The sequence below is a fragment of the Oryx dammah genome, unplaced genomic scaffold (assembly GCF_014754425.2).
Source record: "Oryx dammah isolate SB20612 unplaced genomic scaffold, SCBI_Odam_1.1 HiC_scaffold_27, whole genome shotgun sequence".
Taxonomy (NCBI): Eukaryota; Metazoa; Chordata; class Mammalia; order Artiodactyla; family Bovidae; genus Oryx; species Oryx dammah.
In genome coordinates, this window is record NW_024070211.1 from 14,722,014 (window position 1) to 14,744,060 (window position 22,047).

General features: G+C 41.3%; 1 protein-coding gene and 1 pseudogene across 1 annotated transcript in view; both read left to right on the forward strand.

Annotated features, from left to right (window-relative positions):
• Nucleotides 1-22,047, forward strand: part of ZBTB8A (zinc finger and BTB domain containing 8A) — a 60,099-nt gene that overhangs the window by 1,297 nt on the left and 36,755 nt on the right. The window contains exon 2 of the mRNA XM_040228043.1: nucleotides 14,763-14,863. The gene's annotated coding sequence lies outside the window, so the exon portion shown is untranslated. The remainder of the gene's footprint in view (nucleotides 1-14,762; nucleotides 14,864-22,047) is intronic.
• Nucleotides 3,443-4,434, forward strand: LOC120854219 (annotated as a pseudogene).

Here is a 22,047-nt window from a genome sequence, read left to right on the forward strand (position 1 = left end):
GCCCGCCCGACCGCCCCCGCCGAGCGCCGCGCCCGCTTGGCCGCCCGGCCCGGCCCGGCCGTGGCGCGGGGAAAGGCGGGAAGGCGCGCGGAGCCTCCTGGCGGCGGTGGCGGGAAGGCGGCGCGGGGCCGGTGCCGGGCGTGTCTGGAGCCGTCGGGCGCCGCAGACTCCCGGAGGGTCGGCGGCCGGCGGGGCTCGGGCTGCGCGGCCAGTGATGGGTGGCCCGCCGGATGGGGCGGCCGAGGTCTGGGGCTTGTCACTTGCAGCCAGGAGTCCGAGTTTCTCCGTACATCTGCCATCCTTTGGTTTTATATCGTGACGCGACAGATCCGGGCTTAGAATCCAAGCAGACTTACTACACCTAACTAATATTGTGCTGTAATTACTCTTTTATGACGGACTCACACATACGCACCTTCTGCCCATGTAGACGGCATCTTTTGTAAGTTAATAGCGGTTTGACACCTTCGCCTTCAAATGCGCTTACTTATTATTGATTGTGCCAGTAGCCAGGTTCTGTGTCTTTCAAAGGCGGTTCCCCCCCGCCCCCGGCTTTCGTTTTTCTTTTTAAATTGAAATATAGTAGACATATAACCTTATGTTAGGCTTAGTCCAAAATGCGTTTGCAAGCGGTAGATTCTCACCTATTGGGCTTTTAAACTACACACATCAGTATTACTTCTGTTCTTAATAAGCCTTTATATTTGCAGAACTTTAGTAAATGGAGTGCTTTCGCCTATATGAATTATTTCACTTATTTTCACATAAAACAACCATCTAGTCAGGCCGGTGGTTTTTCCACTTTCTAGGTGAGGAAACGCATTAAGCATTTAAACGTTAAGCCAAGAGGTGAACAGTGGCAGGCTTCCAGCGCCCTTGCCTCCTGTTCTCGCTCTTCATTCCCTCCTAAAGTCACCTCCATAGTCTTTAAGTAAGCAAGTCATATCGTCCCCATGCTCTAAAGCCCTTAACCGATCTTATCAGAAACAAGTCTAAAATCCTCAGCAGAATAAACCTCAGGCTCAAAACTTCCTCTCTAATCTTCCCCGAGTCTCAGATAAGGTTTGAGTGTGTGGGACCCCTGGAGCAAGAGCCCTTCACTGAAGGGCTGTCAGGCAGACTATAACCAGGAATCAGATACCTTTATTCCTGGGAGTGCCCCTGGCCACACAAATGGTAAATGGGAAGTGAGAATCTAACCTGCCACCCTCGGCCAAATGGGCATGTTTGGGTTAGGCTGTGAAATATTAGACTGAGGCATCCTGATTACCTTGGCTTCTTTCAAGTCGTGACTTCCCCGTGAAAGAGAGCAGCCTGCCAGAACTTATCTTGCAGCCTTGAAATCACCAGCTCTGCTGTTGATGATGACTTGAGCCCCCAAACTTTGTAAGATAGGATAATACTTGATTCGTCATGTATCATTTAAATCTTATTTTCTAGATAAAATAGAATTTATGTCTAATAGGCTTAACCTTTTCAGTGACCTGTCTGTTTATAATAATTAAAGAATTTGGTGCAAGTGTTTTGATCCCCTTGAGGAAAGTTCCTGTCACTTTTTTGCTTAGAGTTGGTCAGTGGCTCCTCATCTTCAGTGGGTCCCCGTCTTACTCAGACCAAAAGCCCAAGACCCTAAAGAGTCTACCAAGTCCACAGGAACTGGTCCCACGATGTCCTGTGAAAGTCACTCAGTTGTGTCCGACTCTTTGGACCCCATGGACTATACAGTCCTTGGAATTCTCCAGGCCAGAATACTGGAGTGGGTAGCCTTTCCCTTCTCCAGGGGATCTTCCCAACCCAGGGACTGAACCCAGGTCTCCCGCATTGCAGGGAGATTCTGTACCAGCTGAGCCACCAGGGGAGCCCCGGGATGTCCTACTGTCCCACAATCTATTGTTCCTTTCTGACTCCTTCTTTCGTTACTCTCCCCAGCCCTCCATTTTCTACATTTCTTTTAGCTCTCTGACTCGGGATCCAACCCATACCCCCTACATTGGTAGCACTGAGTCTTAACCACAGGAGTGCCAGGGAAGTCCTCCCCAGCTCTTGATGTTTCTCCAACCTCCTTGCCTGCTTCTCTTCAGAGCCTTTGCATTTGCTGTTCCATCTGCCTGGAACACCCTTCCTCCAGATATCTGAATAACTCTCTTACCGTCTTTGGACTTTACTTTAAATGCCATCGTCTCATTGAGACTTTCCTCAACTATGGTTTTTATTTTCTTAACATTTTTATATTTAATTCTGATTCCAGTTTCTTAATTCTAATTTACAGGGTTAAAAGATATGTATCCATACAATTACCACGCCAGTTTGCTGAAGTTTCTCATGGCCCAGGGATTTATCCTAAGGAGACTGAACTTTGTATTTGTGACCTTTGTATTGGTGATACATTAAATTCTTAATTAATAGCTATGTACCTTTAAAAGGGGGGTTCCCTGGTGTTTCAGTGGTAAAGAACACACCTGCCAATGCCAGAGACACAGGAGATGCAGGTTTGATCCCTGGAGGAGGAAATGGCATCCCACTTCAGTATTCTTACCAATGTTCCACGGACAGAGGAGCCTGGCAGTCACAGTCCATGGGGTCACAAATAGTCAGACATGACTGAGCACACACATGCCTTTAGAAAGATGGTCTTCCAGCCCACAACCGTAATAAGAGTTATATTTTTACCTAAATCTTTTCCTTTAGTTGTGGAAATGCATGTCTTTTCCTTCTATTCCAAAGACTTTTTAACTTTAGTTCAGTTCAGTTGCTCAGTCGTGTCCGACTCTTTGCGACCCCATGAATTGCAGCACACCAGGCCTCCCTGTCCATCACCAACTCCCGGAGTTCACCCAAACTCTTGTCCATCAAGTCAGTGATACCATCCAGCCATCTCATGCTCTGTCGTCCCCTTCTCCTCCTGCCTCGGATCCCTCCCAGCGTCAGAGTCTTTTCCAATGAGTCAACTCTTTGCATGAGGTGGCCAAAGTATTGGAGTTTCAGCTTTAGCATCATTCCTTCCAAAGAAATCCCAGGACTGATCTCCTTTAGGATGGACTGGTTGGATCTCCTTGCAGTCCAAGGGACTCTCAAGAGTCTTCTCCAACACCACAGTTCAAAAGCATCAATTCTTTTTAACTTAATGATTCCTAAAATATGTATATTGTCTTTTTCATCCTCCTTTAAAGATCTTGAACTTGATGGGAATCATTAATTCTTTAATATTCTTAGGACTGTTATAAATTAAACTCTTACAGATATTTAAAATGTTTCAAATTTAATTTTTATGTATTTATTTTTGGCTGCACTGGCTTTTGCTGTGTGCGAGTTTTCTGTAATTGTGGCAAGCAGGGGCTACTCTCTAGTTGTGTGTGAAATCTTCCCGGGCCAGAGACTGAACCCATGTCCCCTGCATTGGCAGGCGGATTCCCAACCGCTGGACCACTATGGATGTCCTCAATTGAATTTTGACTGTCTCCATGAACTAGTATAACTAGCTGTTTCAACTTATAAGGTCAATCTACTGGAAAGAAAATTTGAAACGTATTACCCATTTCCATGACTTAATCACATACTTTGAGAATAACCTAAACCTTTCCTGCTGACTCAAGAATACAATTATGGCTCTTTCCCTCCGAGAAGGCTGCAGAGGCAGACTATACAGCCATGGCCGAGATAAAGGCTCAAGACCTTTGTGGCAAGAAGAATGAGGAGCTGCTGAAAAAGTTGGAAGACCTGAAGGTGGAGCTATCCCAGCTGCGTGTGGCGAAAGTGACAGGCAGTGAGCCTTCCAAACTCTCCAAGATTCTCGTTTGCAAATCCATCGCCAGTGTACTCACCGTCATTAACCAGACTCAGAAAGAGAACCTCAGGAAATCTGTAACGGCAAGAAGCCTCTGATCTGCGACCCAAGAAAACGTGAGCCATGCACCGAGCATGAACAGAACCTGAAGACCAAGAAGCAGCGGTAGAAAGAGTGGCTGTTCCCCCTCCGGGAATATGCGGTCAAGGCCTGAGCATCCAGGCATCAAAAAAACAAGCAAACTGGCAAAAAAAGCAAAAGTACAATTATGAGCGCAAGTTACGTTAACGCTTTGTAGGTGTAAATATTAGTATATCGAGTTGTAACTACCCCAATTTATAGGACAGTTCCTATTTTCTTGGAAAAATTCCTGTATATCACTTCTGTTTTTCAGTCTCTATGCCTTAATTTAGTTCCTCACCATTTCTTACTTTGACAACTTCATTAAGCCTTTAAATTAATCTCCCTGGCCCTGCCTCTCCCACTATTTCTCCATGCTGTTTTGGGTTTTTTTTTCAGGGTATACAAACTGGCTCATCATAACAATAATACCTAATAATTATTGAGCCCTAACTGCATGCTGAGCCACTGGGATATTAAAAAGCAAAGATATCACTTTGCTGACAAATGTCCATCTAGTCGAAGCTATGGTTCTTCCAGTAGTCATGTATGGATGTGAGAGCTGGACCGTAAAGAAGACAGAGCACCGAAAAATTGATGCTTTTGAACTGTCATGCTGAAGAAGACTCTTGAGGGTCCCCTGGACAGCAAGGAGATCAAACTAGTCAATCTTAAAGGAAGTCAACCCTGAATACAATATCCATTGCAAGGGCTGATGCTGAAGCTGAAGCTCCAATACTTTGGGCACCTGATGTGAAAAGCCGACTCATTGGAAAAGACTTTGATGCTGGGAAAGATTGAAGGCAGAAGGAGAAGAGGGTGACAGAGGATGGGATGGTTGGATGGCATCATTGATTCAATTGTCATGAACTTGGGCAAACTCCGGGAGATGGCAAGGGACAGGGAAGCCTGGCGTCCTGCAGTCCATGGGGTCGCAAAGAGTCAGACATGACTTGGCGACTGAACAACAACAAATGGCATGCTAGGCTTTCCAGGTGGCGCTAATGGTAAAGAAATAATGCCTCTCCTGCCAGTTCAGGAGAGGCAAGAGACACTGGTTCCATCCCTGGGTTGGAAAGATCCCCTGGAGAAGGAAATAGCAACCCACTCCAGTATTCTTGCCTGGGAAATCCCATGGACAGGGTAGCCTGATCCATGGAGTTTCAAAGAGTTGGACATGAATGAGCACACACACACCCACCTGCTTGCTAGGCCTTTTGCATACATTATGTCCAGAAGAAAAGTGCAGGACTTAAAAGAGTGCTGGTTTGGGGTCAGTCAGCCTGAATTCCAGTCTCTGTTCACTTGCTTCATGTACAGTCTTGGAGAAGATTTGTTTTTATTCCTCTGTGTCTCTCTTTCTTGATCTATACCATGTGTATCCCAGTAGCACTTATTTCATGAGGCTGTTGTGAGGACTGAAATAAGATAATGGGTGTAAAATGCTTACTACTGTGCTTAGTAAACCTTCAAATATTAGCGATTTACTTTTATGAAGATATAACTCATATACCATAAAATTCACCTTTTAAAGTGTACAATTCAGTGTTTTTTAGTGTATTCACAAAGTTATGCGGCCATCACTACTCTCTAATTATAGAACACTTTACTGCATAAAGAAACCCCACATCCATTAATAGCCCCTGACAGCACTAACCTACTCTCTGTCTCTCACCTGCCCATGCTGGATATTTCATATAAATGAAATCATAAAATATATGGTGTTTTGTGACTGGCTTCTTTCGCTTAGCTTGAGGTTTTTAAGTTTCATCCATGTGGTAGCAAATAGGAAATCAGTTTTTCATTCCTTTTTAATGGCTGAATAACTTTCTGTTGTATGGATCTACCACATTTTGTTTGTCCATTTCCCAAATGCTGATGGACATTGAGTTGTTTCCACCCTTTCACTGTTAAGAATAATGCTGCTATAAACATTTGTATACAAATTTCTATGGGCATATATAGTTTCATTTCTCTTAAACATAAACATAAACCTAGGAGTGGAATTGCAGAGTCTTATGGTAACTCTACGTTTAGTCATTTAGGAACTACCAGGCTGTTTTCCAAAATGGGTGTACCATTTTACATTCCAACCAGCAGTACGCGAAGGTTCTGATTTCTACACATCCTGGCCAACACTTGTTATTTTCCTGTGTGTGTGTGTGTGTGTGTGTGTGTGTTTATAGTAGTCAGCCTAATGGGTGTGAAGTCATATCTCACTATGACTTTTACTTGCATTTCCTTAATGACTCCTGATGCTAAACTTATCTTCACGTGCTCATTGTTGTTTGTCTTTATTTCTTATTGCTGTTAATCTTATTTATCTTAGCTATTATCTTACTTAATCCTCTCAACAGACTTCCTTAGCGCCTCTTAACAGTCAGTGTCTCCATTTTACAAAAAGGAAACTGGTGCTTAGGATTAAGTAACTTGACTAAGTCACATAGCTAGTCATTGGTAGACCTATAACCATGTCACTCTTCTTAAAATCCTTCAGAAGTGTCCAGACCCACAGAAGTGGAGGGGTTTCAGGAGCTGACACCTACACACTGTTCTCTGTTCATCTCCCACTGTCCCTTCACAGACCCTGAGTCTCTAGCCATAGCAAACTTTTTTGAAGAGGTCATGCTTTTTAATACTTGCTATGCCTTTGCCCTTGGGGCTTCTGTCTAGAATGTCCTTTGTCCTATTCTCCATTATGAACTTTTATTCATCCTTCAAGACTCGACTGTTACTGCCTTTTGGAAGCTTTTGTGGACTTGCTTCTCAGGTGGCACAAGTGGTAAAGAACTCTCCTGCCAATGCAGGAGACTTAAGAGACGTGGGTTCAATCCCTGGATCAGGAAGATCTGGAGAAGGACATCGCAACCCACTCCAGTATTCTTGCCTGGGGAATCCCATGGACGGAGGAGCCTGGCAGGCTACAGTCCATATGGTCACAAAGAGTTGGACGTGACTGAGGCGACTTGGCATGCACGGATGTGGACATTGCCAGGCAGTCATTTGCTTCCTTGGTTTTATAGTTTCCTTCTCCTAGGAGTACTTTCGTTCTCTTTCTCTCCCTCTGCTGATGGACACTGAGGTGTTATAGAGCACTGATCTCTGATGTGTCATCCGATTTGTATTCCCAGGGCCAGGGATCGCCTGGCATTGAGCAGGTGCTCAATAGATATTGAATGAATACATTTCACATTTCAGAATATCTGTTCTCATGAAAATAAAAGATTTTTTCTTTAAAAAAAGGGAAAGAGAGACTTGCCTGGTGGTCCAGTGGCTAAGACTCTGCACATTCAATGCAAGGGACCCAAGTTCCATCCCTGCCCAGGGCACTAGATCCCACATGCCACAACTAAGAGTTTTCATGCCCAAACTAAAGATCCCAAGCGTTGCAGCTAAGACCTGACACAACCAAAATATCATATTTTTTTAAAAAAAGAACAAAATATATATGACAGTGAAAGTCACTCAGTCGTGTCCAACTCTTTGCAGGCCCTATGGACTGTACAGTCCATGGGATTCTCCAGAATACTGGAGTGGGTAGCTGTTTCCTTCTCCAGGGGATCTTCCCAACCCAAGGATTGAAATGGGGTTTCCTGCATTGCAGGTGGATTCTTTACCAACCAAACTATCAGGGAAGCCCAAAAATATATATAGCTGTATGATTTTCAGAACAGTGTAAAAGTAGTTATTGTATCAAAGCATGAAGTTTCTTTCTTTCCATTGTTTTTCTAACCCTTCAGTAAATCTCCATTGCTCTGAGTCTTGGACTTTCTGCAGCATCTGAACTGTCGAGGGTACAGCAAACACCTTTGTATTGGCTTCAGGGCCCTCTGTCTCACTGGTTGGTGGATAAGGTGAAACACAGGGTTCTTACAATTTCAGCATATTGTGGGGGGAGCTTTATTCCAAAATCTTTTTTTTATCATCAGAATACACTTTTTTTTTTTAACACAGAATTCACTTCTGCACACCAAACCAGGCCATACTTTTATCTAAGACCTTCTTAATAAGCACATTAGAATAGCATTCTAAGCCTAAACTTAGAATTTTAAACTTTTAAAATTTTAAACTTCCAATTTTCAAATCTTACAGAGTACTGATCTCATTCTCATGAAGTCTCCTCTCATAACATTTTTAAAACAATCTAAGTTTTAAATAAATGTCTAAGTGTCTGATAATGGATGAATGGATAAATAAAATGTGGTTTATATATAATGGGATAATATTTGGTCATGACTAAAAAGAAATCCTGTCACGTGTGACAACGTGGATGGACCCAAAAGATAATATGCTAAGTGAATTAAGCTAGGTGAAGAAAGACAAATACTGCATGTTATCACTTATATGTGAAATCTGAAAAGTCCAACTCATAGAACAGAGTAGAAAAGTAGCCGGGGACTGGAGGGTGGGGAAAATAGGGTGAGATTGCAAAAAAGGCACAAAATTTTCAGCTATAAGATGAATAAGCTCTGAGGATCTAATGTATACCATAGAGACTATAGTTGATAACACTGTATTGTGTAATGGAAATTTGCTAAGGGAGCAGAAATTAAATGTTCTCACCAAAAAAAGAAAGAAAAGGTAAAGACGGCGCAGCGGTCAAGAATCTGCCTGCCAGTGCAGGAGATGCAAGTGACACAGGTCTGTCCCTGGGTCGGGAAGATCCCCTGAAGGAGGAAGTGGCAATCCACTCCAATATTCTTGCCTGGAAAATCCCATGAACAGAGGAGCCAGGTGGGCTGCAGTTCATAGGGTCACAAAGAGTCAGACACAACTCAGCAAATCAGCACGCATTAATTAACTAGGTAGGAGGAATCCTTTCACAATGTATGTGTATATCAGATACCATAATGTACACTTTAATATCTTACATTTTTATTTGTCAGTTCTATCTTAATGAAGCTGGGAAAAAAATCTGAATAACACACACCCTGGTTTATCAGTTCAGTTCAGTAGCTCACTTGTGTCTGACTCTATGCGACCCCATGGACTGCAACACGCCAGGCTTCCCTATCCATCATCAGCTCCCGGAGTTTACTCAAACTCATGTCCATTGAGTCGGTGTTGCCCTCCAACCATCTTATCCTCTGTCGTCCGCTTCTCCCACCGTCAATTTTTCCCAGCATCAGGGTCTTTTCAAATGAGTTAGCTCTTCACAAGCAGGTGGCTAAAGTACTGGAGTTTCAGCTTCAACATCAGTCCTTCCAATGAACACTCAGGACTGATCTCCTTTAGAATGGACTAGTTGGATCTCCTTGCAGTCCAAGGGACTCTCAAGAGTCTTCTCCAACACCACGGTTCAAAAGCATCAATTCTTCTGCACTCAGCTTTCTTTATAGTCCAACTCTCACATCCATACATGACTACTGGAAAACTATAGCTTTGACTAGACAGACCTTTGTTGACAAAGTAATGTCTCTGCTTTTTAATATGCTGTCTACGTTGGTTGTAACTTTGCTTCCAAGGAGTAAGCATCTTTTAATTTCATGGCTGCAGTCACCATCTGCAGTGATTTTAGAGCCCCAAAAAATAAAGTCAGAGCATAATTAATGAGGTAGTATTTTAATGGGAAAATGGCAAAAATTGTTACTAGAAAATTACTCTTCCTTAGGGTGAGACCCTCAAAAACTAGTTAGAGTAACTAATTAGTTGGCTAGTTTGCTATCTTCAGGTACACTGTGGTTCTGAAATGGTCACTCTTTCTGGGTATACATATATAATGAAACCAGTCAGATCTTTTCTGTGACCACTTGTGTGTAAGTTAAAATCCTTGAGGTCACAATAAAATGTATGGTAATTCTAAAATTAAAAATTCTAAATGTTTACATTTTCTACTCAATTAAAGCAGTGTTTTAAAGTGTTCTGCATAACTAGTAATATTATTACTGTGATAATAGCTAACATCTCTTGGGCTTTTTCTAAGACTGCTGCTAAGTCGCTTCAGTCGTGTCTGACTCTGTGCGACCCCATAGACGACAGCCCACCAGGCTCCCCCGTCCCTAGGATTCTCCAGGCAAGAACACTGGAGTGGGTTGCCACCTCCTTCTCCAATGCATGAAGGTGAAAAGTGAAAGTGAAGTCGCTCAGTCGTGTCCGACTCTGAGTGACCCCATGGACTGCAGCATGCCAGGCTTCCCTGTCCATCACCAACTCCCAGAGCTTACTCAGACTCATGTCCATAGAGCTGGCAATGCCATCCAACCATTTCATCCTCTGTCGTCCCCTTCTCCTGCCTTCAATCTTTCCCAGCATGAGGGTCGTTTCCAATGAGTCAGTTCTTTGCATCAGATGGTCAAAGTATTGGAGTTTCAGCTTTAGCATCAGTCCTTCCAATGAATATTCAGGACTGATTTCCTTTAGGCTTGACTGTTTTGATCTCCTTGCAGTCCACGGGACTCTTCAAAAGCATCAATTTTTTGGTACTCAGCTTTATAGTCCAACTCTCACATCCATGCATGACTACTGGAAAAACCAGTACTTTACTTAGATTATCTTTTCATTTATTATGTCCCATAACTGGAAGATATTATTGCTAGTCCCATTTTACAGATGAAGAAACTAAGATACAGGGATGTTAACATCCCAGGAAGGTTAATGTATGGCAGAGCCAGAATTTGCACCGTGGCAGTCTGATTCCAGAGCATGTATCATCAAGCACACTGCTCAGTACTGCAGCTCACAGACAGACCAATCACCCTTCTGCTTATGTATTGAGGCAACTGGTGTGCTAATATGTCATCTGGGCCCAGTTGCAGGAAAGAGAAACAACTCTAGCATTTTAGTCTGTTTGCAGAATCACTGGAAGGGCTGGGAGGCGTGGGCCTTCAGAAATTATTCCCAGCACCAGACTACCTATCAGGCCCTCCAGGGGAGGGTCTCAGGAGGCCACCCCAGCCACATCTGAGTTCCAGATGACATTGCTTGCTGCAGTTCAAGGGTCAGGAAATTGCTATTCTGAAACTGCCCCTCAACACCCACCAACTAGAGACGGCTATCTCCACCAAACTTGTCTCTTGACAGTTGTGAAGTTCGGGACGCTGGAACACTGCAGAAAAACCCAATGTTTCCATAAATGTGCTTGCCAGGATTAATAGCCAGAAGAGCAGAAAGATGGCTCCCGCCCCATTTCTGCCTTCCAAATCTCACGAAACAGCTGACAGATAGACCTCATTTCACATGGGGAAACATAACTGTAGAGGAGTCTGGGAAATGGACATTTTAATTTTCCACAAGGAAGTTAGAAAGGATGCTGGGGGTTAATACGCAAATCTACTCAGATAATTTTCTGCTAGGGTAGAATTTGGTGGTTATCACTAAAGATGACATTTCATCAGTATATATGAACTGTTTCTGGTACAGACTAAGTTCAAAAATCGATTCTCTTTTAAAAAGCCCCAGAATTAACTTTACTTGCCTCTGTACAGACCCAGTACAGTGGACAGTGCTAGTTAGTTTTCTTAAATAACATTGTTGAAATAGTTAAAGCTAAATAGTTATAGCTATTAAAGCTATCAAAGTGAATACCCTTTACTGAGTGCCCTTTTCACTCACTGGGGCTAGGAGTGGATGAGATTTTAGGGTTGGGAGGAGTTGTTCTCCAAAGTTATTGGGCTTCCCTGGTTGCTCAGTGGTAAAGAATCCTCCTGCCAGTTCAGGGAGCAGAGGTTCAATCCCTAGTCCAGGAAGATCCAACGTGCCACGAAGCAACTAAGCCTGTGCGCCACAACTGTTGAGCCTGTGCTCTCGAACCTGGGAGCCACAGCCACTGAAGCCTGCACACTGGAGAGCTCATTCTCCACAACAAGAGAAGCCACTGCAAGGAGAGTAGCCTCCGCTTGCTGCAACTAGAAAAGAGCCCATGCAGCAACAAGGACTCAGCACAGCAAAAAAAAAAAAAACAAAACAGGTTATTTATTTTGTTCCCCCAACTACAGAGTCCTCGTTTACCTCTGAATTAGACCTGCTGTTTTAATGATAGGTATTTCTTAAAATCCTTTTCACAGCCAATTCTATTCTTGCTGTACTTCAAATGTAAACACATAAAAAGTGTTGATAACCCATCTCCACAGGTTTGCTGCTTCCCAGCTCCCTAACCTTTTGCTCTCAGCTTGTTTTTTGTCCCTTTATTTAAAAAAGATTTTTTTAAGTCTCCCATTCTTCCCAGCTGTAGAGACTGTGGGAATGTTTTTTTACATAAACTTTGCCAATCATAAGAGGAAGTCACATTGCACTCATGGAATACTCAGATCATCTTGGCTCTTTTCTGTTTTGGTTGCTGCTCAAAATTTTTTGTTGTTGTTAACTTCCAGGTCAGTGTTTTGAATGCTTTAATTTGCCAGAATTCAGACCTCCTCATGAGTGGGTAACTGATGTGTTTATTTTATTAACTAAAGTATATTTGAGCAGTTATCTTTTGTCTGGTGGTGTTTTCAGGATGCTTATTTAAACGTTATTTCATTCCATTTTCTTCTTTATAACTGCTTATATTTGAAACTTTTTCTAAAAGTATATAGTGCCTTTATTTTTAAATTTAATTAATTAATTTATTTTTGACTGCGCTGGGTCTTCATTGCTGTGCGGGGGCTGTTCTCGTTGCAGTGTGCAGGCTTCGTATTGCAGTGGCTTCTCTCGTGGCGGAGCACAGGTTCTAGGGAGCGTGGGCTTCAAGCAGTTGCAGCACTCAGGCTCAGCAGTTGTGGTGCACGAACTCAGTTGCTCTGTGGCACATGGGATCTTCCTGGACCAGGGATCAAACGTGTGTCCCCTGCATTGACAAGCGGATTCTTTACCTCTGAGCCACCAGGGAAGCCCTATAATACCTTTTTAAAATTAGAAATAACCTGTATTATTTTAAAAATGATTTCACTAATTTAGTCAAAATTATTTTGATGGGAGTTCCTAGCTTAATTGATTGATTTAAAAAGCATTTAATTCATTTTCCCACTGCCTATGAATGTAAAGCCTTAACAGTCTCTACATTAACAAAACTTCATCAGTGAGCAAAATAGTTGAACAGATTGTTTTTGGTAACGAAAAAGGTTTGGATTAGAGTAGAAACGCATAGGCTCAGTTACTCTATGGCATGTAGGATCTTCCCATACCACGGACTGAACAGGTGTCCCATGCATTGCAAGGTGGACTATTCACCAGTGGACCATCAGGGAAGCCCAAAACTGAAACATTTTTAATACAAGAATTAAATTTGCAGCTGCTCCTGCAAATTGAGATACACTGGTTCAATCTGGCAAACAAATGAAAGATCTGGGTGACTGTAATATGCCAAAGCCTTTGACTGTGTGGATCACAATAAACTGGAAAATTCTGAAAGAGATGGGAATACCAGACCACCTGATCTGCCTCTTGAGAAACCTATATGCAGGTTAGGAAGCAACAGTTAGAACTGGACATGCAACAATAGACTGGTTCCAAGTAGGAAAAGGAGTATGTCAAGGCTGTATATTGTCACTCTGCTTATTTAACTTTTATGCAGAGTACATCATGAGACACGCTGGGCCGGAAGAAGCAGAAGCTGGAATCAAGATTGCCGGGAGAAATATCAATAACCTCAGATATGCAGATGACACCACCCTTATGGCAGAAAGTGAAGAGGAACTAAAAAGCCTCTTGATGAAAGTGAAAGAGGAGAGTGAAAAAGTTGGCTTAAAGCTCAACATTCAGAAAATGAAGATCATGGCATCCGGTCCCATCATTTCATGGCAAATAGATGGGGAAACAGTGGAAACAGTGTCAGACTTTATTTTTTTGGGCTCCACAATTACTGAAGATGGTCATTGCAGCCATGAAATTAAAAGATGCTTACTCCTTGTAAGGAAAGTTATGACCAAACTAGATAACATATTAAAAAGCAGAGACATTACTTTGCCAAAAAAGGTCCATCTAGTCAAGGCTATGATTTTTCCAGTAGTCATGTATGGATGTGAGAGTTGGACTGTGAAGAAAGCTGAATGCCAAAGAATTGATGCTTTTGAACTGTGGTGTTGGAGAAGACTCTTGAGAGTCCCTTGGACTGCAAGGAGATCCAACCAGTCCATTCTAAAGGAGATCAGCCCTGGGTGTTCATTGGAAGGACTGATGCTAAAGCTGAAACTCCAGTACTTTGGCCACCTCATGCGAAGAGTTGACTCATTGGAAAAGACTCTGATGCTGGGAGGGATTGAGAGCAGGAGGAGAAGGGGACGACCGAGGATGAGATGGCTGGATGGCATCACCGACTCAATGGACATGAGTTTGAGTGAACTCCAGGAGTTGGTGATGGACAGGGAGGCCTGGCGTGCTGTGATTCATGGGGTTACAAAGAGTCGGACACGACTGAGCTACTGAACTGAACTGAATGGGACTTTGTGAACATATGTAGTAGGACTTTTTCCTCCACTTCCCTGTTAACCATAGAGTTTTAAAGAAATGTTTAACTTTGTAAGTTGAATCTTTAAAGCTATTCTGTTTGGTTTTCTTGCAAATCATATTGATGTCATTTGTAGGAAAAGGGTAATAGAACATATGTTGCTGTCTTGGTATTTCATCTGTTGGCCAGCCTTTGAACAGCTGTTGTCTTAAAAAGTTTATTTTATTCTTAAAGTTGAAAAGTATGTTTGCTTTCAGTCTGGCATAATATATTTTAATTTTGGAAATCTTTATTACAGACTTTAATATTAAGAGGTTCAGGATTCCCATTAACTAATATTCTGTGCTAGATGATCTGTTTTTATGTGCTAAAGAAATGATACTTGATAAATTCTCCTATATAATTTATTTCCATAAATATTTATGTACCTCAGCAGTTCTTTCTGTCTCTTTATTACAAATGTTTATTATAAATAGCTCTTTTCTCTCTCTACAGGACAATCCTTCATATACAGACTGTGTCACTTGGACTCTTCTATTTTTATTCTATTCAACCAGCTTAGCAGGGTTTCAAGAACAGTATTTATAAATTTCCAGGTATGAAAAATTTTAATTGTTGATATTATACCTAACTGAAATATAGAGATGAAAAGTCTTTCAATTATAGATTTTATATGTCAGAGTATGGGTTTATTGCTTGAAAATTCACTATATAAAACATTCAGCATTCTGATCTTGGTCTGGTCTCCCTGCTCACTTATGGCTAAATTTTCAGTTCATTGCCCATCTTGTATATATATATCTACCATTCTGCCTTAAAAATGTTTTATTTATTTATTTATTTGGCTGTGTTGAGTCTTAATTGTGGCACATTGATTCTCTAGTTGTGGCCCATGCACTCCAGAGTTCACAGGCTCAGTAGTTGCTGTTCATGTGGGATCTTAGTTCCCCAATCAGGGATCAAATCGAAGTCCCCTGCATTGCAAGGTGGATTCTTAACCGCTGGACTGCCAGGGGAGTCCCTCTTCCATTTGGCTTTAATCAAAGACTCATATTACATAAGAGCTAGAGATTATCTAGACCAATCCCCTCAATTTTCAGAGAAGGAAATGAAACCTAGAAAGGTGAAGTTGCTTGTCCCTGCACATATAGCTAATTTAGTGGCAGAACTCGTGCCAGAACTCTGATCTCCCAGCTCTCCCAAGAAAGCAATGAAGGACTATAGCTCATCAGTTACATCCTGCAGCTTTGAAGTCACTTTCTGAATTAATATCCTCCCCACTTTTCTTTCCTCTAGGCTTCACTGCAACTTTTGGGATTTTAGTTCCCTGACCAGGGATTAAACCCTCAGCCCTCAGCAGTGAAAGCTTAGAGTCCTAACCACTGGACCACCAGCGAATTCCCTGGGTTAATACTCTTTTCTGTAAAATGGAGCTAACAATACTGTCTACCTTCTAGGTTGCTGTGTGTCAGCATTCAGGAGATAGAGCACATTGCTACTATTATTATTGCTGTGACCCTTTCATTTCTCAATGTGTAGACGCCTTCACTGCTTCTTAAAGCTCCTCACCCTTGGTGTACCTGTCACATGCTCTTATATTTCTCTGTCTGTAACTCTGCCTTCTCTTCCCTATTCTGCTCCACAGTCAGGGCAGTCCTCCAGCTTCTCCCCACAGATCTCTCCCACATCACCACCTTCAAGTCTGACGTCCCGTCTGAACTTCAGACTAGGATTTCCAGTAGCCCTCTGGCCATAGCTACCTGATTTCCCACTCACATCAGACACCATGTACTTAAAACCTAAGTCATGGCTTTTTCCCTAACTTGGCTTTCTTCCTTCTGGCTTTCTAATTTCTGTTAGTGATACTGCTAAACATCAAATCATTGGGTTCTCTTTCTTTCTCTCTAGCCTTCCACAGCCAATTACAAATCATGGTACACTTTGGTACAATTAGGCAAGTCGAATAAGAGTTATGAGAGCTCTGGAGACTGCCTTGGGGCTCTCTGAACATACGCAGTAGAATTTTTCAATCAGCCATTAAGACCCATGGATTTATATCCCATTCAGGTCATTTGTATCTTTTCCTTCCTTCCCATTCCTGCCATCATCACTGAGTTCAGACCAGTAAGCAGATTGACAATTGCAGTAGTATAGCTGTTTTTTCACCTAGCACTCGCTTGGTTTGTTCTCTCTTTCTTCCACGAAATATAACTTCCTGACGTTTCATAATGGAATGTGAGCTTGTCATTTGTTCATCTGGCACATGAATCTTGACATAAGTAGACACAGAATATTATTACTCTGTGAACTCCCAAGATATCTTCATCATGAATTACAACCTAGATCTGGATAAATAGGAGACTGATAGTATTTCACCCACTTGTTTGACACACTTAAAAATTTTTTAATATATAGTCATATGATTCCAAACTCAGAATGTTAATAAAGTATACCATATAACATCTCCCCTCCATCTTTGCCTCTATCTCCCAGATCCCAGCTTGCCTCCAGTTAGCAACCACCATCCTGGTTTTCCAGAGTTTCCACTTTTTTCCCTTATATTTTGTGTGTGTGTCCCTTGCTTTTTAAAAAGACTTAGCTATGTGTGTCCCGTGTCATATTTGTATCTTAGCCGTCTTTCCATATGGCTTTCCTCCCCTGCTGATGGGCATTTTTCTAGTGTTCTGCTGTTGTAGACAGTGCTGCATGAATAACTATGTGCACGTGTCACCTCGATCATGCACCAGTATGCCAGTGCTAGGGCTCAGTCGCTCAGTCGTGCCCGACTCTTTGCGACCCTGTGGACAGTGGCCCACCAGGTTCCTCTGTCCATGGGATTTCCCAGGCAAGAATACTGGACTGGATTGCCATTTCTTCCTCCAGCGAATCTTCCTGACCCAGGGATCAAACCCATATCTCTTGCGTCTCCTGCATTGGTAGGCGAATTCCTTACCACTTTGCCACCTGGGAAGCCCCATGTACTAGTATGCCTGTAGGATAAATTCCCAGGAGTGAAGTTGCTTGGTCAGAGAATATATGCATTCATCGTTTTGAGAACTGCCAAATTGCCTTCCATGGAATGACACCAATTTATATTCCTACCAGTCAAGATCGAAAGTGCTTACTTTCCCACAGTCATCAATATTATCAAATGTTTGTATTTTGTTGCTCATTTGAGAGAGGAAAAATGAAACATCAATATAATTTTAATTTGCATTTATAGTTTTATGACTGAGGTTGAACATCCCTTCATATGATATTTGTATTTCTTTTTCTGTGAACTATTCTTTGTCTTATTTTTTCTTAGGTTATCAATCTTTTCTAGCAAATTTCTTAGAAGCTTAGTGTATATTATGGAGATGGCCATTTCTCTAATAGATGTTTTTGCCATGTTGTCATCTGCCTTTTGCCTTTTTGTGGTATATTTTGTCATACAGAATTTTGTTGTATCTTTATGTCATTACATGTATCAGTCATTTATGGCTTTTATATTTTGAGTCATGGTTATAAAGGCCTTTCCCAATTTGAGTTTATAAACCTTCTATATATTTTCTTAGCACTTTAATGGACTTATTTTCACACCTAAGTCTTTGATCCATATGGCATTTATTGTGGTATGAGATGGGGGTGTAAATCCAGCTTATTTTTTTTTTCCAGAAGGCTAAAAATTGTCCCAATGCCACTTAGTAAATTGCTCATCTTTTTAACACAGGTTCATCATATATTAAATTCCCACATATATTGGGATGCTTTACTGGATTTCCTAGTATACTCCACTGGTTTGTCTTTGTCTTTATCATCAGCGTCACAGTTTTAATTATTGATGAAGTATACAACTGAATGTCTGTTGGTGCTAATTCCTTCTCTTTGTTCTTTTTCAAAATTTAACTGGCTGTTGTATATTTATTTTTCCATAAAACTTTAGCATCAACTTGTATTGATCTTAAAATGACCTCCTGTTATTTTTATTATGATCATGTTATATTAGAAAATGACTTAGGAAGAATTGATATCTTAATAATATGTTGAACGTTCCTATTCAAAGATTTTGATTTTCTGCAGTCTTCTCTTGTGTCCTTAAGTTTTTTTCATGAGTCTTATGCATTTCTTATTAAATTTATTCCTCCGTATCTTATATTTTTAATGCTGTTAAAAATAGGAGTCCTTTATTTCATTATATTTCTTACCTGGTGTGTTTTTTTTTGCATATATATATATAAAAGTTAATGAGTTAATGATTTCTAATATGAATTTCATAATCTCCTGCCCCTGTTAATACTCTTTTTGTTTGTGGTAATTTTACAGTTGATTCTCTATCATCTTGGTATACAGTCATATCCACAAACAGTGGTAATTTCACCTCCTACTTTCTAGTTTTCCTTTCTCTAGTTTCTTTCTCAAGTCTCACTGCATTGGCTAATGTCTCCAAAACGTTGTTAAACACTATGTAGTGGGAATAGATGGCATCCTTGTTCTGTTGCTGACTTTACTGGGTAACTTCTATTAAATGCTAGGTTTGGGACTAAAACAGATATATTTTTATCAGGAACAAACTTTTAATAATTATAGACTAGACTCTGTGCCATAAAATGGAGATTAAAAAAACAAAATGAATATGACTATACCTGCCTTCAAAGAGTTTATAGGAAAAGATAAGTACAAAAATTAGTGTGAAAGGTGTCACAGTAAAGTTACGTATAGTTCACAATGGGGACACACAAAAAAGGTGATAGCTAATCAGCTTGAACCCCATGTCAAGAGAAAATCCTAAAGAACAGTGTACTCTAAACGTATTGGCTTAGTTTGCCTTTGAAATGTTTTCATTGAATTAATTATAGAATGTCCTTAACTTTAAAGTCAGGATATAGGGAAAGTCGTATAAATAACCTTTGTTATTCCTGCCCTGCAAATAGGTTCATTATTACCATTTTTCTAGATTCTATATATATACATTAATATACAATATTTGTTTTTTTCTTTTTGACTTCACTCAGTATAACAGGCTCTAAGTTAATCCACCTCACTAGAACTGACTCAAATTTGTTCCTTTTTATGGCTGAGTCGGAGAAGGCAATGGCACCCCACTCCAGTACTCTTGCCTGGAAACTCCCATGGACGGAGGAGCCTGGTTGGCTGCAGTCCATGGGGTTGCTAAGAGTCAGATATGACTGAGCGACTTCACTTTAACTTTTCACTTTCATGCATTGGAGAAGGAAATGGCAACCCACTCCAGTGTTCTTGCCTGGAGAATCCCAAGGATGGAGGAGCCTGGTAGGCTGCCGTCTATGGGATCGCACAGAGTCTGACAGGACTGAAGCAACTTAGCAACAGCAGCAGCAGCAGCATGGCTGAGTAATATTCCATTGTATGTGTGCAGGGCAGTAATAGAGACATATAGATACAGCAGGGGATGGAAAGGGTGGGACAAATTGAGAGGGTAACATTGAAACATATACATTACCATATGTAACATAGCAGGAAGTTGCTGTGTAACACAGGGAGCTCATGACAACCTAGAAGGGTGGAATCCTCGAGGTGAGGGGTGGAAGGGAGGTTCAAGAGGGAGGGGATATATGTATACTTATGGCTGATTCACATTGTTGTACAGCAGAAACCAACTCAACATTGTAAAGCAATTATCTTCCAATTAAAAGTAAATTTTTTAAAAAAGAACCTTGTTCAGAAAGAAGATTAGTGAAGATATTTATTGAATGTCTCAAACATTAAATCAAGGCTGGGCTTCCCTGGTGGCTCAGTTGGTAAAGAATCCTTCTGCAATGCAGGAGACCCAGGTTCAATCCTTGGGTGGGGAAGATCCTCTGGAGAAGGGAATGGCTACCCACTCTAGTATTCTTGCCTGGAAAATCCCATGGGCAGAGGAGCCTGGCTGGCTACAGTCCATGGGTTGCAAAGAGTCAGACACAACTGAGCGTCTAAATCACCACCACCATACACATAGACATGGTCTCTCCTCGTGTGATTATTACAGTGTAGCAGGGAAACACACATCCAAGTAGGCAAATAAAATGCATTCCAGCAATTGCCATGGCATACATGTATACAGTGCAATGGGTCCTGGAAGAAATAGCAATTAGCATGAACCCAGGAAAGTCAAGGAAAGCTTCCCAAGTGATGCTGTGTTTGAGCTGACTCTGAAGGAAGAGTAAGAGCTTCTTAGACTGAGAAGGGTGGTTTTAATTGTAGCATAGGAACAATATATAAAAAGCTTGGCAGCGTGAAGGGTATAATGTACCTGGGAATGGCATAGATCTTAAGAGTGGGAGGTAGGTAGCTGGAAGGAGATGAGCATACAGAGACTGGCAGAAGTTGGGTCCCAAGGGGTATGAAATCCATTCATAGAAATATGGACTTTATCAAGGAGGCAGGAAGGAGCACTAAAGAATTTTAAACAGGAGAATCTGGAAAAATCACATACTTCAGGATGGATTGAAGGGTAAAAGATAAAAGGCAAGGAGACCAGTTAGGAAGTTGATTGTATTGGTCTGACTATTCTCTATAATGACATTTAATGCCTTCAGAAGAATTCACATACAGATTCCTCCTAGGAGTTAGTGCCAGAAAAATTCATAGTGCCACTATTTCATAGTGGGCAAATGTTGCGAGCATTATATAAATTGTTTTTATTTCTCTGTTTTGTTTTGTTTTGTTTTTGCCTTGGATTACAGTACAAATGGTGCTCAATGTAAACCTACAGAAACCATCTCATCTCCATTTTAAATTTCTAATTTCTATTGTAAAGTATGCTTCATATATATGTATTTAAAACTACTTTTAAAAAGATGTATGATCATTTTGGAAAATATACACGAATGTAATGAAAAAATATAAATTCCTGACATCATCTACTGCCACCGCTCCCCAAGTGTTTCCATCCTAAATCAGTGACATTCTACCTCCATCTCAACTGCAAATAGAACTCGTTACTTTGCAAGGGGGCAAATTCTGTGTTGAGCAGCTTAACCTGGTATTACTCAAAACAGTTTTTTGTGTTTTTTTACCAAAACAGTAAGAAACACTACATTTAACATCTTGACCAGGACTTACCTGGTAACTCAGCTGGTAAAGAATCTGCCTACAATGCAGGAGACCCTGGTTCAATTCCTGGGTCAGAAAGATCCCCTGGAGAAGGGATAGGCTACACACTCCAGTATTCTTGGGCTTCCCTGGTGGCTCAGATGGTAAAGAATCGGCCTGTAATGCAGGACACCTGGGTTTGATCCCTGGGTTGGGAATATCCCCTGGAGGAGGGCATGGCAACTCACTCCAGTATTTTTGCCTGGAGAATCCCCATGGACAGAGGAGACTGGCAGGCCACAGTCCATGGGATCCCAAAGAATTGGACACGATTGAGCGACTAAACACAGCACATCTTGACCTGTACACACCTGGGATTCTGTATATTAATCTATCTCTCTATCTGAAACAGAAAATTCATGTAAGAATTCTTACTACTTGCAATAAGCTCTAATATTTTAAATTCTATTTTGTGTTCTTTAAAATCCTACTTGTACCCACTAAATTGATTTCACAGCCCACTAATGGATTGAGATAAGCAGTAAAATAACCACCGACTTAAAACTTCCCAAACCTTAGTTTGCTTGCATATAAATATGAAGACACTAGATCAAGACACCTGAGTTCAAAAAATCCCATCAAGTTCTCTTAACTGTTCTTCATGTTGAGTTAACATCTGCCTCCTTTTAGTCCTATCCATTGGTCCATTTTGCTTTTCAGAACCACACTGAAACATTTATTCAAC